The following is a 16,919-nucleotide window of genomic DNA, read 5'->3' as shown; positions in this document are numbered from 1 at the left end:
TGAAGCGAAAATACCCATGCATGCCTGGAGTAATCATCAATGAAAGTCACGAAGTACAGGTAATTGCCCAAGGACGGAGTTTGCATGGGCCCACAAACATCACTCATGTGGCCCGAACTGAACCATCCTTTGGAAACTTAGAACGCTGCATCTTACCCAAAATACAGCCTTCACAAAAAATTTTGACAGGTGCTTCAAGAGGTGTCAAAGAAGCAACCATATTTGATTTTTGCAAACGCAGCAAACTAACAAAATTCAGATGACCAAAACGTGCATGCCAAAGTTTTGCATCTGAAATAGCCCTTGAATCTGCAATAGCATTTGCAAAATCTTGTCCACACTTGTCATACAAAGTGAGCTTATACAGCCCCACGGCACAAAAGGCCAGATGCAACAATTTCATCACCAAAACTGAGATCATGAATTGTACATCTGTCATCCACAAATTTGACTACAAGTCCAAGTCTAGCAAGTGTGGATACAGACAAGAGATTCTTCTTGATCCCAGGTACATAAAGTGCATCAACAAGTGTGAAGGAGCTGCCATTAGCAGCAGTGAGCACAATCTTTCCAAGTCCTTGAACTGGATAAGAGGCGTTGTTGGCACAAGTGACTGAATTCCCATGAGGGACAGACTCGAGAGAGGTAAAAAATTCACGATGTGAGGTAATGTTCTTTGTAGCACCACTGTCGAAATACCACACATGTGAATCTGCAGCAACTGACAAGCATGCATCATGGACAGCAGGATTGTAAGTGCACTCTGCGCTAAAAGCCCATTCTGCATCAACATCAGCAACACAATCTCCTTTCACAGATGACTCAACAATGGCTGCATTTGTAGTGGAACCAGCATTTTCAGTGGAACCACCCTCTTTCTTCGTAGCCTCTTTGGCCTTCAACTTAGGACACGACTTGATCAAGTGATCATTGGCTTTACAATAATGGCAACGCATCTTCTTTTTTCCCTTATCACCAGAATTTCCAGACGAATTGCTGCCGATAGAAGCATTAGCAAGATAATTTTTGCCACTCGCAGCAGAACCATAAGAAGTGGCTACATTGCTGTTACCACCCTTTCTTTAAGAAGTAATAAAAGCCTGTTCAACTACACGTTGTCTAGTCCTCTTTTTTCTGGAAAGTGACTCTTACAACAGCAATGTGCATAATGCATCAAAATTGACAACTTCTGGATTTCCTTGGGTCATAAGTCTCCAAGTACTAGCAAAAATCTGGTAAGAATCTAGTAAGGCATCAAAAACAGTCTGCACAAGGGAACTGTCTGAAATAACTTCACGTGCAGAAATAAGTTGCTCATTGATATCCTTGACACTAGCAAGGAAAGTGTCCATATCATCTTCCTCATGCATAATCTTTGACTCCAACTCTTTACGCAACAAAGAAATTTTAGCCTCATTGCGGCTTGCATAAAGACCTGCTAGAATATCCCAAGCTTGTTTTGCAGATTTTGTTGAACGGATGTGAGGAATAATGGTGCGCTTCATAGAAAATGCAATCAATGCATGAGCCTGCGCATCCTTAACATCCCAACGAGCTTGTTCTACCACAGGCAAAACAACTCTAACAACTACAATCCTTGCAGCAAGACCTGCAACATCCTCAACATCGCCTACATCCTCAGAACCAGGATGTACATCAATGCCCTGCAGAATGTTCCAGACACCCTTTGACACAAGAACATGCAACATCCTCAACATCGCCTACATCTTCAAAACCAGGACGTACATCAATGCCCTGCACAATGTTCCAGACACCCTTTGACACAAGAACATGTTACATCATATAAGCCCACATAGGGTAGTTGTCCCCCTCCAACCTATCCTCAGCAGCAAACATCTTGAACACATCTGTGTTGTTGTTGTCAGCCATGGTAAATGATGTACCTAATGTGAAAACTGCCCGAAAATAGGAGAAACCGAGCGGGAACAACCTGTGCTATATAGCACAAACCATAGAAGACTATAAGGCACCTGTTATGAAAAAAATGACACTGACAGAAATTCTACACAAAATGACAAAATAGCCTGTGCAGTACTGCCTGTAGTGGAAACGGAGGCCGAAATGAGCCCAAATCAAAATTCTGAGCAAACAGAGGTCTACGAGTACCCCCAAAATATTTATCGACCTGCGAACCCTTGCCAAATCTCACTAAAATCGGAGAAAGTGAGCAGGCGTGTGCTGGAGTAGTTGGCGATTAAGCCTGGGAGGACGTGACCTGCTCTGATACCAATTGTTGGAATTAGGGTTGCAGAGAAACACACACAGCTTGGAGAAGACAAAGGAAGCTCAAGGCACACAATATAGAGTATGTTACTTAGTGTGCAATGGAAAGATTGATAGCCCTAGAGTGATGGGCGTATAGATACACAGAGAGCTTACACAGTACGCAGAGAAGTCGTTTGAAGGGTTATCTCCCAAAACATTTTTGTCCACAAAAGTATAAGTGAGTATATACAAAGAGTTAGTGATAAGTGAGTTAGGCGGGTGGGCGGGCGGCCATATCTGTATAAGAGGCCACTTGGGTTTTAATCCCAACAGTACGTCTGTACCAGCATCTGTTGGTTACAATTTGGGCAATCTTGCATTGAAGCTTCCCGCATTTAGACTATGCTATGAGCATACAAACTTGGCGGGGGAATCGGCAATATGATTACACGTTATTTCATTATATACCAGACATGTGTATATGATATACATGCTAATTCTTTCTCGCACAATGGATAGGGCTATGAGATGCATTTGAACGAGTTTTCCCATGACATCTCAAGACAACTGGTTACATTAGAATGACCAGGTTAGACCATGTTCAGTATTGTTTATTTTTCCATGTTTATACATTTACAATGGAAACTAATGCTTTTGTACAAAGCAAAGTCCTTTGACAATTTTTCATGAAGCAAGGCTTCTCCCTTGTGCCAAGGTACTACCCAATGACTTGGAATCACGAGGAGTGGCACACAAGTTTGAAAAACTGGTAAATTAGGGACTATCACCTCATAGAATCCCTACCAGTTTCGACTGTGCAAGGCACTAATGGTTATGGCTCTCACGTTTGAGGCCATCACTCTCGCCAAGGGCTTAACAATCTGTATGCACGGCATGCCAAACTGGTGGCAAGAATTTCACCGCTTCAGAGATTACACTTCCGCTAACACACGAAACACTCTGTCACGGAAAAACTAAGTTCTGCATTGTTTAAATTTTGGGTTGCTATCAACACACAATACCACTAAAAGTAACCTAAAAATGGGACTAATTCACAGGCGAAGTACCATGTTAATCATTTTTGTAAAGTCACGATCCCATACATGGTAAGTGGGTCAAACTATGGCTTGCGTTTTTTGTTCCCTCTCTCGATGAGAGCATTATATAGGCGGATTGTTGCATGCTTATAGAATAAGCTGCAAGTCCGGCATATGATGCGTCAAAGCACACATATTGGGCACAACATATATAAACTCATCACTTAAGGAAAGTTCCTTAGCCCATCATTTTCTCTCTCTTTTTTATTTCTCTCCATGAATAATGAAAATTGTCTACACAGTGTTTGGGAGTCAGCATGAGCCAAGGTGCTCTCTCTCTGTGTTAGAAATTAGGCAAGACGCCCTCTACATTAGTCTTCTTCGTTTCCTTGAGTGAACGCTAATTGCCATAAGTGCTATGCAGCACACATGATGACTAGAAGTCATTGTCAGATCTCGGGTATAACCCAACATTTTGAATTCCTCGGGGGATTGTTATTATGATATAACAAATCTGCTCAGTGGAGTACGAATACATCAACGTTAATGGACAAGCAAGAGTCTTGTCATTTCGGAGGATTAGGGTGTTATTTTTGCACTATATATTTCTCGTGTGACACTCAAGTTGAGTTTTTGATACTCTTGCACTTACATCAGCTGATCTATACCATGGGTCTAGAGGTAGCAAACAGTTGAGACAGCATGGATGTTGATACAAGCTAGGCATCGCACTTATGTAGATTTCTTGCTCTCTCTATAGCACTAGGAGTGTCTATGGCATCACAATTTGGGGGTACGACTTAGCAGGTGCTTACTAAATCACCCATACGCATTGAGGATCACGGTTTGATCTATTCCCGTTATACTTTCATGGAAAGAATTCCGTAATCTACCACACGGTAGCAGAAAAATTCAACTTTTCAAGTTGATTCTCATCATTCTGTACACGGTTAACTAGGTTGGTTACCGTCACCTGCTAGTTGAGCAGTTTCTACAAAGGGTCTTACAAGGGGGTTTGGACTACATAGATTTTACCCAACGGGTTGGGATTGCGAAGGCAACACCCAGGATTTCTAGTGCAATGTTGCTTGGTTTTTTTTTCAGGTGGGCAACGTGCTCCTCTGCATTTAAATACGGGTAAGTGAGCATGAAGTTCAACTCTCCAGGTACGCATCTATTGATTTGGTGTTATTCCATTTTTTTGTATGTTTTGCTTGGTTTTTTCAAGTCGTATAAGTACGCTTGAATATTTCAGAGAACATGCCAAGGGCATGTCAAAACAAATCATTTTGGGTCGTCGTGTACCATATATTTTTTCTGCATTATGCTGTTATGAATCCACGTGTAGGGTTCGAGTTGGCACATGTTGTCACATGGGATACAACATGGTCTAGGAACTCAAGGAGTTCAGTCTAGCCAATGTGGAGCAATGATAATGAGGGTCCCTCTCACTCACATTGCGGAGTGTTCATAGTTTCCTCCACACACAAGTACAATTTGTGCTTGATGGATGTCGCTTTCTTTGCCATCCTTATTTGAGATATATTCCACATGTGGTGAATATAAGTCTCTGGGACTGAAACTGGCACCTAATTCCTAATGATGTGTCGTGATGAAGTCCCTATGTGCTGGTCGCACACCATATCAGGAACAATTTCAGTGGCAAAAAATTTTCGGGTACTACGTACAGACTTTTTCCGATTACAAGTGCTGTGAAACCACCTTAACGGAGGATCGTTTCTGCATATAGCCAAGTATGCTACGTTCATGAGAATGTCTCATGGTTGGTACCTAGGTGTGACTGAGCTTTCACATTCTATTACGGTCCAACTCTTGTTGCAAGTCTTTCACGTACGTGCTGTGAAAAGTCTCGTCATGGAATTGCGATTCGGATTGATTTGTGTTAAATGCATGCACACTAGGTGTTATGGACCCTAGTGTTTAACACAAATTCGTTCGGAGCGGCATGCAAATTCATGGACTTCCTTCTTTCTGCAATTGTATTCACTTGAAGTGCAACTTTTCAAGTAGATTTATGAGTTTACACCATACCATACAAGGTGATGGCTGAGGATGGGTATCTGTGATTGGATATACTCTATAAGATTACTCCACTTCAACCCGCTTTCAACCTAGTTGGTTGTCTCCACTCCATATCGCATATATGGCTAGATACTCACTGGTTGAGCTATAGTTTATCATCAATCGTGGAAGACTATCTGTAAGTGGTTGGGGAAAAGCACCTCCCTCTTACTATTGCTATTTTTTGCTAAAGGATCTACTACGAGCATACGTTAGTACAACGCATTTTGAATGGGCGATTCTCTCCCTATTCTAGAATTTGCTTACATAAGATTTTCAACTTTGAACACCTATTGTGGTGGGTTTGGATACCGTTTTCATAGTTTCATAAGTCAAGGACTTAATAGGTGTGCTGACAAAGTAGGTTGGCAGGTAACCTTCATTAGGGGTGAACATGTAGTTCAATGTGTTCCAAAATGTTCAAAAGTTTGCCATGAGGACACTTCCTACTCTGTCTCTCAGTAGCTATGAGCTTTTCAAGATACTGACGCGAGTTGGAAATCTGGCTCACAACTTCATGGGAAGTTGCACCAAGGTTTTCTTGCATTTTTCCAGTATCTTCGAAAAATATGAAAACTGGTTATGTCTTTAGACACTTTTCAGTTGTGGTTACTCCTTTAAAGTACTCAAGTGAGTTCTAAATTGAGTTACCATTTGTTGGGGTATAAAGACCAATGTGGTCGCCCAGGTAAGTGGGCGGGCCGCCACGTATGTACACATATTCTTTTGTAAAAACCTAATAAGAACTCACTATACTCTACACATTACAGTAGAGTGAGTTTACCATATCGTCGTGCTCTACTTCTCGCACTCTCTCTCACGTCACACTTCCGCTCGTACTCCTTCAACTGGTATCAGAGCTCAGATCGAGGCTCGGGGCAGCATTTGCACGTAGCTAGAGTCACCTGCTCAGATTGGAGTGAGATTCGACAGGCGAAGACATGGATCCAAATCTTGTGGGAATTTCATTCTGAGGTCATCTCGACCACCGTTCGGCTTTGACAAAGTTCTACGCAGGCCACTTTCGACTACGTGGTCTCAACGGGTGCAGATCCAACTCTGCAAATTTGGGGTTTCAACCTACGACTGCAGAGGTGCTGAGGATATCGGCACTCCCAAAGTGTTTATTTGTGTCTATCTACACAACGAAGGACGGCTTACAGTTCTTGGAGGCGTGTCACATACGACACGGGCGCACCTACACACAGACTGTAGGCGACATCCACCAGTTCATCAGGTAGCTTGTGTTTGCTGCTTGATATTCCAGATTTCATCCTGACATTGCACGTACTTCCACATGGGATGTATTGTCAGAGATGATGTATGTCTGTTGAGGGTTTGCTGGCTGTGAGTCACACAGCAAACAACCGCTGCAGCGGTTACAGCATACAGTGGGAAATTTGTGGATGTATGACTTTGTGGGAAGTCTATGTACTGTCAAATTTACTGCAGCCTTTGTTGAGGGTCGAGTGAGGTTTTATTGAGCTGGGGGATTCTCGAATGTTGAGATACTTTCGGTGATACAGGTCTTGGAGCGATCCCTCAAGCACCCTTAGATAGGGAGCTAGGATGTATTGACTGTGAGTTAGACAATTGGGATTGCATCTTTGCTTTACTGCCATTGAGGCATTTTCGCAGTCTATGCTTACAGGACAGTGATTGACAGGACAGTGAGAGACAGTACAGGTGCAGGACAGGTTTACCCACAGCTTACAGTGTTAGAGAGACAGTGGTTTTTTGAGCTTTTTTTGGTCTGTTTTTTAGTACACCAGAGCCATTTTACAAAGGAGACTCTGCCAAAATTTCTGCAGAATCTGAAGCTTTATTGGTTCATTTGACAGGTTGATATTGGTTCAGAGGTCAGTTTACAGGAGAAACTCTGCCGAATTTTTCCCAGGAAAGTAAACTACCGTGAAGCGTAGCTATGGCTGGATCATAGGACACTGCTCTTTACAATATCAAGAAGCTGGATGGAACCAATTTCCCATTGTGGAAGAAGCAGATTTGGCATGTGTTGGTACAAAAGAAGCAGATAAAACCTATAAAGCTCAAGGGGATAAAACCACAAGATATGGACGAAGATGAATGGAGTGAAATGGATGAATTGGCACTTTCTACCATTATGTTGACTTTGGCAGAAAGCGTTTACTTCAATGTAGCAGACGAGATGTCGGCTTATCAAGCATGGACAAAGCTGAGTGATCTTTATGAGAAGTAGAGTGCAGCTTCACAGGTATACTGGCTTAAGAAGCTTTTTGACTTGAAGATGAAAGAAGGGACACCTATGTCCAATCATCTGAATGAATTCAACACCATCTACAGCCAGTTGTCATCTCAAGGTGTCAAGTTTGATGACCCTATTAGAGCTATGTTCCTGTTGATCACATTGCCGAAAAGTTGGGACACTTTTCGCATAGCTTTGAGTAATTCTGTACCTCCAGATGGTTTGACCATAGCAGGTGTAGAAGGCATTCTGCTTACTGAAGAAACCAACAGAAAGACAATGGACAAAGGCAAAGGAACAGCCTTAGTTGTCAGGGGAAGGACCAAAGAAAAGTACAAAGGTGGAAAGAGGGATCAGTCTTGTAGCTAGTCCTGCAGTGCTAAAGGCAAGAGTGACATACAATGCTACCATTGTGGCAAGAAGGGTCACATGAAAAGAGACTGCAGAGAATGGAAAGCAAAAAAAGTCAAAGAGAAAGCAAAAGACCATGGTGAGAAGAACAAGTCCTTAGTGAAGATTCAAGAAATAAATGTGACAAACACTATTGCAGAGGACAACAGTCTAGTGTCAGGAGACATCTACTTCTTGAAGAATACAATGGACTCAGCTCTTCTTACAGCATCTGATGGAAATGCACTGAGTGACTGGATTATAGACTCAGGGGCATCACTTCATGTGTCTCCAACCAAGGAGTGGTTTACCTCTTATGTGACCACTAAAGATCATGTTCGGCTAGGCAATGGGCAGACATGTGAGATCTTAGGTGTTGGAGATGTTCAATTGAAGTTTCAGAATGGCTCTTCTTTCACGCTGAAGAATGTGAGACATGTTCTCCCAATTACAAAGAGGTTGATTAGCACAGGTTTACTTGATGATGCTGGCTACGTCACCACCTTTGGAAAAAATATGTGGAAGATATCCAAGGGTTCGATGACAGTAGCACATGGAGGAAATTCTGGAGGACTTTACATGATTTATGTCTCAAATGTCTCTAAAAATGTAATCAATGTAACCGAGTAGCCGAACGTTTCTTTGTGGAATAGCCGGTTAGGACATACGTCCAAGAAGGGAATGGAAATCTTGTCTCGTTCTGGTTATTTTCCTGGCTTTTCATTTAATGATTTTGAATTCTGTGAACATTGTCTGTATGGTAAGCAAACACAGCGGCCACATAAGCATAGAAGCAGTAGAAGAGATACACAGTTGGCACTTGTTCATAGTGATTTGTGTGGACCTATGCCTAACCTATCTCTAGGGGGAGCTTCTTACTTTATGACATTTATAGATGATTACTCGAGGAAAGTATGGGTTTACTTTCTCAAGCACAAGGATGAAGCGTTTAGTGTTTTCAAAACGTTTGTGACACTTGTGGAGAATCAGAGTGGCAAGAAGCTTAAATGCTTACGCACTGACAATGGTGGAGAGTATGTTTCAAAGGCCTTTCAGGACTTTTGTGAGTCAAATGGTATAAAACGTGAACTTACTGCTCCTTACAATCCTCCTCAAAATGGTGTTGCTGAGAGGATGAATATGACCATACAAGAGAAGGTCAGAAGTATGTTGTCTAATGCACAGTTGCCAAATGGGTTTTGGGCTGAAGCTGTATCAACAGCTGTTCATCTTATAAATAGATCTCCTAGCAAGTTTCTACAGAAGGATTCAGTGCCAGAGATGGTATGGTCAGGCAAAATGCCCTCATACAAGCATCTTAGAGTCTTTGGCTATGAGGCATATACTCACGTTCCAAAGGAATTTAGGAACAAACTTGAGCCAAAGAGTAGAAAGTGCATCTTTCTAGGCTATGGTAATTCTGGTGAGATGGGGTACAGACTATGGGATCCCGAATCCAGAAAGGTTATCCGCAGCAATGATGTTCACTTTAATGAATCCAAATATCATTCTAAACCAGAGAGGGTTGAGGAGATTAGAAGAGTTGTCTTCCAAGAAGATGGACCTGCATGTGCAAGACAAAATGTCAGGGCTCAAGACGAGCAAGGACAGGATAGATTGGAACCACAGGTTGTAGCTGAGCTTGAGCCACCTATTTTGCGTAGATATGGACGTATCACGCGACCTCCTAATCGGTTTGTTCCATGTATGAACTATGTCATGATGACTGATTGCAATGAGCCTTCATGTTACAAGGAAGCATTTTCAAAAGGAAATTAGTTCCTTCTCGTTCAAATTTAGAAATTTTCATTAAAACTTGAAAATTTTGAGAGGGAATTTAGTTTCTATTCATTTAAATGTGAGACATACAAGGCTTGAGACCTACATAGTTTGCATGTGATCCAACCTGCAGATCTTGAAATTTATCTACAAATATCAAATCAAAAGGTAAGAAAACCTACAAATTTTGGAGGAATTTAGTGTTAATAGGTCTAGATATGGTCTACTTACGCCTAAAAATTAATTCTAGGCTTTAGGGAGTATTAGCCGCTCTATCAAGATATGACAACCCGATGTGTCTTTGAGCTCTACAAGGCGGATCGTTCGCTAGGCACCCAAAAATTGGGTTAGTCCATAGCTTGCCAAAATCTATTTTCTAACCAAAGAGAAAAATGGCACCCTTAAAGTCTCCTTAATTTTAGGACAAAATTTGAAGGATTTACTAGATTTTACACTAAAACTTGTAATTTTCAAGCACTCAATCTAGGTGGCATTTAAATTATATCCGGTTAAAAAGGTTAACAATATTATTAAAACACTCAAATAATGAGTCTAGTATCTATCTATAGCTATGCATCTATATATCTATACTAGGCTATTACAAAAGGGGTAGGTATCTCTCCCCCCACAAAAAACACACACACATGGCGAGAGCTCCTTGATCCGGCTTGTGTTCCCTACAGCCCCCAACCACACGACGAGACACACACACACACACACACAGAGGCAACTTTCGGCCCGTCGGTCACACTAGTACTACATTGCAATGGGGAAAGGGATTCGTGCCCCTTCCACCGTACATGTGTCGATCCAGTCAGTGTGGTTTGCAAACGAACGACACAGACAACCCGCACACTGTGTGTGTGTGTGTGTGTGTGTGTGTGTGTGAGAGAGAGAGAGAGAGAGAGAGAGAGAGAGAGAGAGAGAGACAGTGCGCACAAGCACCAGCAACGGTGAGAGGTAGCAGTGAGGATGAACGAGTGGAGTCGATCAGCAGTACGTGCACATGCCTATCATTCTAGTGAGAGAAATGAAGAAAGAGATGCAATCAACGGCTTGCAAAGCGCTGGGCCAAATCACAAATGCTCCCGTCACTCAAACGGCTACAATCGGCGGTGAACGCGAAGGCAAAGCCACTCGCGTGCAGATTGCAGCGGGTGAGGTAGCTGTTTGTTTTGACAAGGGCGTGGCGGGCGTGTGGTGGGCTCATCAGCCTTTTCCATCGGAATTACCTGCTGATGGCATGCATGTGCGCAGCCTAAGAGAGAGACGCCTAACTTCTAAGGCGGCTGGCCAGACTATACATCTAAAATTTTTAGTTTTTGCCAATGGGGTCGTAACCTAGGCCTAGAGGTCAAATTGGATGTTTGTGAGTAAAGGACCCAAATCGAAACATCTGTCTTTCAAAATTTCGATTGTACCTCAAAAAATACAGCATTTTATTCAATCATTATATAAAAGTGCCAGTCATGAAAGAAATGAAATTTTCAAGGTTCAACCGTTCAAGGCTAGGTCCCCTGGACACTGCCCGAAGAGTCCGAAGAGTCCTGCGGCCTGCCTCTCCTTGTTTACATGCTCTTCAGCATCCCCAAGCCATGAGAACGCAGAAGCAGGGGCATCACCCCGTGCTCCTCTTCATCCCCTCCTCTCTCACCATCAGCTTATCAGTCGTCTTGCTTCATCCTCTGCTTCTCAATGTGGCGTTCCCTCTGCCCGCTGAAACGCCGACATCATGCCTTGCATCCACCAATCACAGCTCCATATGTTCTTCCGGCGAAGTGAACGTCTCCTTCCCATTCCTCCCATCAGATGAGTGCCTTGGCATTCAATCAAGCTTCGTCATAACCAATTGCGAGCTGTCCAATGCGTACCCTAATTAGCCTGGTTTTACCGATGATCCCGCCACAGCTAGTCCCGGCCTCCCCGCCACAACTGTGGTCAATATATATTCCCCTCTTCCAACAGGTAACTTAAGCTACCCATCTGGCCTCCCATTCGACCCCGGATATGGCTACATCACTCTCACATGGAATCCAAGTCTGCTTGGCCAGAATGCATGCACTCTCGCCTCCTATGAGCAGATCTTACAAGACATACCTCAATCCATAAACCTCCAGGAGTTCGCACACTCTTCATTCAACTTCCATAGCTCCACCATCATACTCCTCAGATGCAACGCTACAAAGGCAAATACCACTTCTAATTTGCAAATGAGTAGCATTGCATGCATGGCTTATGAAAAAGAGTGCAACCAAAACAAAGACGAGGGCTATAATTGCTACCAGTATATGATCCCTAACCCAGCTATAAGCAAGGAGCTCAATCTTTCCCAAGTCATGAATGCCTCAGGCTGCAAGGAAACGATGTTCTTCGTCGCATTAGACCCTTCTCTTGTTCTCTTGACATGGAAACCGGGCATTCTTCTGCTGAATTGGAATCCCACAGGCACAACTTGGCTTGCTTCGACTTTCCAAGATTGTGTCAAGTGTTCATCAAGGAATGGATCATGCGGCTACGACCGCCTTGGCAACTTTACATGTTCCTGTGCCACAATTTGCTCTTCTGAGAATCCAAACATCACGGCATTGCCTGCAGGATATCCTACTTCTGAGAATCCACAAATCACGGCATTTCCTGCAGGATATCCTACTTCTCTGCCTCCTCTGGAAGGTTCTCTCTCTCTCTCTCTCTCTCTCTCTCTCTCTCTCTCTCTCTCTCTCTCTCTGTGTGTGTGTGTGTGTGTGTGTGTGTGTGTGTGTGTGTGTGCAGCTGTCTGTCTGTAAGTACGTAGGGTATGTATGCATGTGTGTGTGCGTGTAGAGAGGGCAAGCGTGTGTGCATACGCATCCATGAAATAAGTATTTGGCGTGGTCTCACAAATAATTATTGAGTGGGCAAGAGCCATGCCACGCCACGCCCACGCAATACGTTTGTTTTGTGTGTGTGTGTGTGCGCGCGCGTATGTAACTGGTGAATAATTCTGCAAATGGTATGCCTACAGGATTGTAGACCAGTCTAATCCACCCATACGTTATACATATGCAGATATCAGCAACCAGAAAAGCAAGAAGACTCTGAAAATTGTTGTTTTGGTGGCTGGGTTATCCGCCATGGCCCTTTTACTAGCCTTGCTTGCTATGTTCTTCTTTTGAAAGAAAAAGAAACCAGGCACAGATCAAGACTTACCAAGTCCTGGATAAAGACCATCATTTCTGTCAAGAAAACAGGATGCTACTCTAGCGAGGGAAATTTCATTTAAAGAGCTCGTGTGTGCTACAGAAACTTTTGCAGATAAGAACATCCTTGGCGACGGCGGGTTTGGGGCAGTGTATCGAGGGGTACTTGCCGACGGCCTCAAAGATGCTGTGAAGAGGCTTCACCATAACAACTACAGAAGGATAGAGCATTTCTACAATGAGATCAAGGTGCTTTCAAATCTCAATCATCCAAACCTTGTTATGCTCTTCGATTTCTGTGCTTGCGAAGACAAGAGGGAGCTACTGCTGGTGTTCGAGTATGCATCCCAAGGCACGGTGTCAGACCATCTTCACGGTGGTCGAAAGCCGCCAATGTCATGGAGCCTTCGCCTTAGGATAGCTTGCGAAACAGCCGGCGCGCTCTGTTACTTGCACAATGCTGTCGTGCCCCCTATTTACCACAGGGATGTGAAGACAGCCAACATACTTCTGGATGACGCATTCCATGCAAAGTTAGCAGATTTCGGGCTTTCGAAGTTGGTGCCGATCCAGGCGACACACATTTCGACATCGCCGCAGGGGACTCCAGGGTATCTGGATCCAGAGTATCATGAATGCTATCAATTCACAGATAAGAGTGATGTGTACAGCTTGGGGGTGGTGTTGATGGAGCTAGTATCTGGGAAGCTGGCAGTGGACATGTCAAGAGAGAGGGGGGAGATAAACCTCTCTACATTGGCAGTGCTGAAGATCCAATGTGGGTTGCTGGAGGAGCTGGTAGACCCACAGTTAGAATTGAAGAAAGCAGACCCAAGTGTGGAAAGAGCAATCAACAGGGTTGTAGAGCTTGCCTTTGCGTGTCTGCAGGGATATAGAGACGACAGACCCTCCATGAGATGTGTCGCAGAGACGCTTGCCCACATACGCAGAGAACATGAAGGGTGCGCCATAGCCACGCAGAAGAAGCCCCCTTCCTCCCCTCCCTCTGTTCTCGTTGCGATTCCTCTTGCGCTTCCTCCACCACAGTGAGGAGCTGTTGAAGCCTACTGGTAAATTTAGCATGGCCCTATATGTAACTGAACTCTTCCCATAAGGAACACTAGTACAGCCGGCGGTCACCTTCGGCGGCCTCTCTTAGGGCACGCACATGCAGTGCCGTCCGCGTCGAAAAAGGTGTAAAATCACCCTTGGCCCACTGCCAACAACGCACGCACCTGTCCAGTTCAATCGCAAAGCCATCGGCAGTTGATCGTTGTCATTGGGACTAATTACCCTTGGTCCTAACGGTCACTGGCGGTGAAGTAGCGTTTGCTTGGAGGGAGGGTCCTTCATTGGTGAACCCTTTCCTACACTGTGTCAGAGCGCTCTCTCTCTCTTCCTTTCTCTCACTAGAACGTCTGCATGTGCTCACAAGCAACCATGGCCGCTGGCAGAAAGCAATGACCACTTCTTCACCAGATTGAGCGCATGTGCGCTCTCTATCTCTCTCTTTCTCTCTCCCTCTTTTGGACTGTAGCCTTCAGTTCGCAGCTTTTGACACATGTAAAGGGCACTCTCACTGCCGTTATAGAATACATATACATATACATATAGACGAGACTATAGGCGAGGCTTGAAGGGAACATAGTTTAGTACTTGGGCCTTTCCAAGTATTAGTGATTGAATTATAGTCTTGCCTACTCTACTTCCCTTCAATAATGGTGCCCTTAATAAGGTATTTGTCTCTACCAAGTTGAAATCACTTTCCATGATTATCTGCTTTCGACTTCTTAGCTAAGGTCTGATTTACAGAACCACAAGCATAGCACCAAACTTTGATCATGGGAAAAGGGTTCTTAAGTTCATTTGTGCACCATTTACCTTGAAAGCCAAAGTCCATAATGGCAAGGGTAGAAGGGAATGAGATATCTATGGACTTTGACGTGCAAGGCCAAAGTCCACGATTGATGCGCCCCGTGTTTTCCTCCTCTACCATTGATCCTGTTTGAGCGTGCTTGTGTGATATAGTGATGAGGAAGTTCCTAGGGCACCATCTTCACAACCTCCCACATGGGGCAGTAGAGAATCCAGCTCATATTAGGGGTATCTCACTTGATCGTGTGCAAGAAAGTGACTTTTAGGTTTTAGAGAGCAATGGATTTAAAGAGATCAAAAGGCATAACAAGAAACACATAGTGACCACTTGTGTGCAAAATGTAGTCTTGAAGATGTCGAATGTGTGCATCTTAATTTGATAATAACAAATTTTGAAGTCAAGTTTGCAAAAAAAATGGTGGCTCTCTTCAATTTGTCAAAAAAATTATCTAAGGAAGGAATTGGGGATACTTATGCTTATGCTTAAAATAGTCTCTGCACATTCTCTAGGCCATAATTTCTCTTCAATTAACAAAACAAGGGATTAAAAATGGAATTAGAAGGTTGTATCAAGGCTTTGTCAAGTATTTCATCAGTCACTAAACTCACTTTTGTTAATGGCGTTTTGCCTTTTTCCTTGAAAGGAGATCGACAACCAAGAATAACGAATAAGGTCAATTTTGTGATCCTTGGTTCTAAAAAGAAGATAAATAGCGAGGGTAGTTTGAAGCAAAACAACTCCCTATGTATTGGGAAACAGTATCATTTTGAATTCAAGAAAAATTGCTCCAAGCACGGAGAGCATGGAGATAAAACTATTAAGGTAAAAGAAACCCTTGACTCGAGTTTGAAAATTCATGCCAAGTGTGTGGAGTTGTGTAGTGCAGGGGACTTGCTGTGCGCCATGTGCGGGTCACAATAGCTACAAGCACACAATCATGTGTAGACAAGCTCAGAACAGAGATGAGCGATGTGTCACTCACCTCCTTGCATCGTCGTTAGAGGGAAACTTGTGCCGCAATAAGGATGAAGCTCATCACGTTGGTCAACCGCCGTACCGTTGCTCACGCTCAATTCCACACACATATACTCTCTCTCTCTCTCTCTCTCTCTCTTTCATGCACACACTATCACACATCCATAGGATAAGGCAAGAGAAGGTAGAGAGCAAGAGCACTTAGCTTTTGAACTTTGAGAACAAGCAACTAGGGTTACATGACGTTTATATGGGTCACACCACACACCCAGGTGTCCACACTTGGTGGGTCAATCCCTACATCCAACTAATCCTTATATGCTACCGCAATAAGAAGGAAGCCCATCACGCTGGTCAGCCGCCGTACGGTTGCGCACGCTTAATCGCACACACATATACTCTCTCTCTCTCTCACACACACACACACACACACACACACATCAAGAGGATATACTCTCTCTCTCTCTCTCTCTCTCTCTCACACACACACACACACACACACACACACACACACACATCAAGAGGATAAGGCAAGAGAAGGTAGAGAGCAAGAGCACTTAGCTTCTGTACTTTGAGAAGAAGCAAAAACTAGGGTTACATGACTTTTGTATGGGTCACACCATTCACACCCAGATGTCCACATGTGGTGGGTCAATCCATAAATCCAACTAATCCTTATCTGCTAAGTCTATGGTGCACCTCCCATCGACGATCACCCAATCCATGATAATGTAACTACGGGACCGACAAGTCCGGTCCATGACTAGAAAACAATAAGAATGGTAATAACACCATCATGAGTTAACATCAGGGGATTTCATTTGCATCTTCATGTGAAGTGGTAATAACTCATGTTATATAATATCAAATTCACAATGACTAGCTAAAATCGCCAGTCGGGCATCGCTACTAGCCCATCAGGCCCTGCTGGGCAAGCAACGATGCCCGACGGTGGCTTGACTATATCCTCTCCTTGCCCCTCATTTTTGGAGGTGGCTATATAAACATTGTCCCATCCTACTAGCCCTCCATTTTGGCACACTCTACAAAGCTTCCACTAGAAATTAAAGTTGAAATATACATGTTAGATTTTGTTCAGGTAGCTTTAATCCGTATATTTTTTAAATCCACGAATAATTACCTCCCTTGGGTGT

The 16,919-nt window shown here is 43.6% G+C and overlaps 1 pseudogene; it reads left to right on the top strand.

Annotated features, from left to right (window-relative positions):
- The first annotated feature begins 11,092 nt into the window (after window positions 1-11,092).
- Window positions 11,093-13,975, top strand: LOC147452905 (uncharacterized; annotated as a pseudogene).
- Window positions 13,976-16,919: the final 2,944 nt, after the last annotated feature.

This window comes from Adiantum capillus-veneris, chromosome 8, assembly GCF_014529385.1.
Source record: "Adiantum capillus-veneris isolate H3 chromosome 8, ASM1452938v2, whole genome shotgun sequence".
Taxonomy (NCBI): Eukaryota; Viridiplantae; Streptophyta; class Polypodiopsida; order Polypodiales; family Pteridaceae; genus Adiantum; species Adiantum capillus-veneris.
The sequence above is the reverse complement of the archived record's forward strand: the minus strand, read 5'-3'. Positions and strand labels throughout refer to the sequence as shown.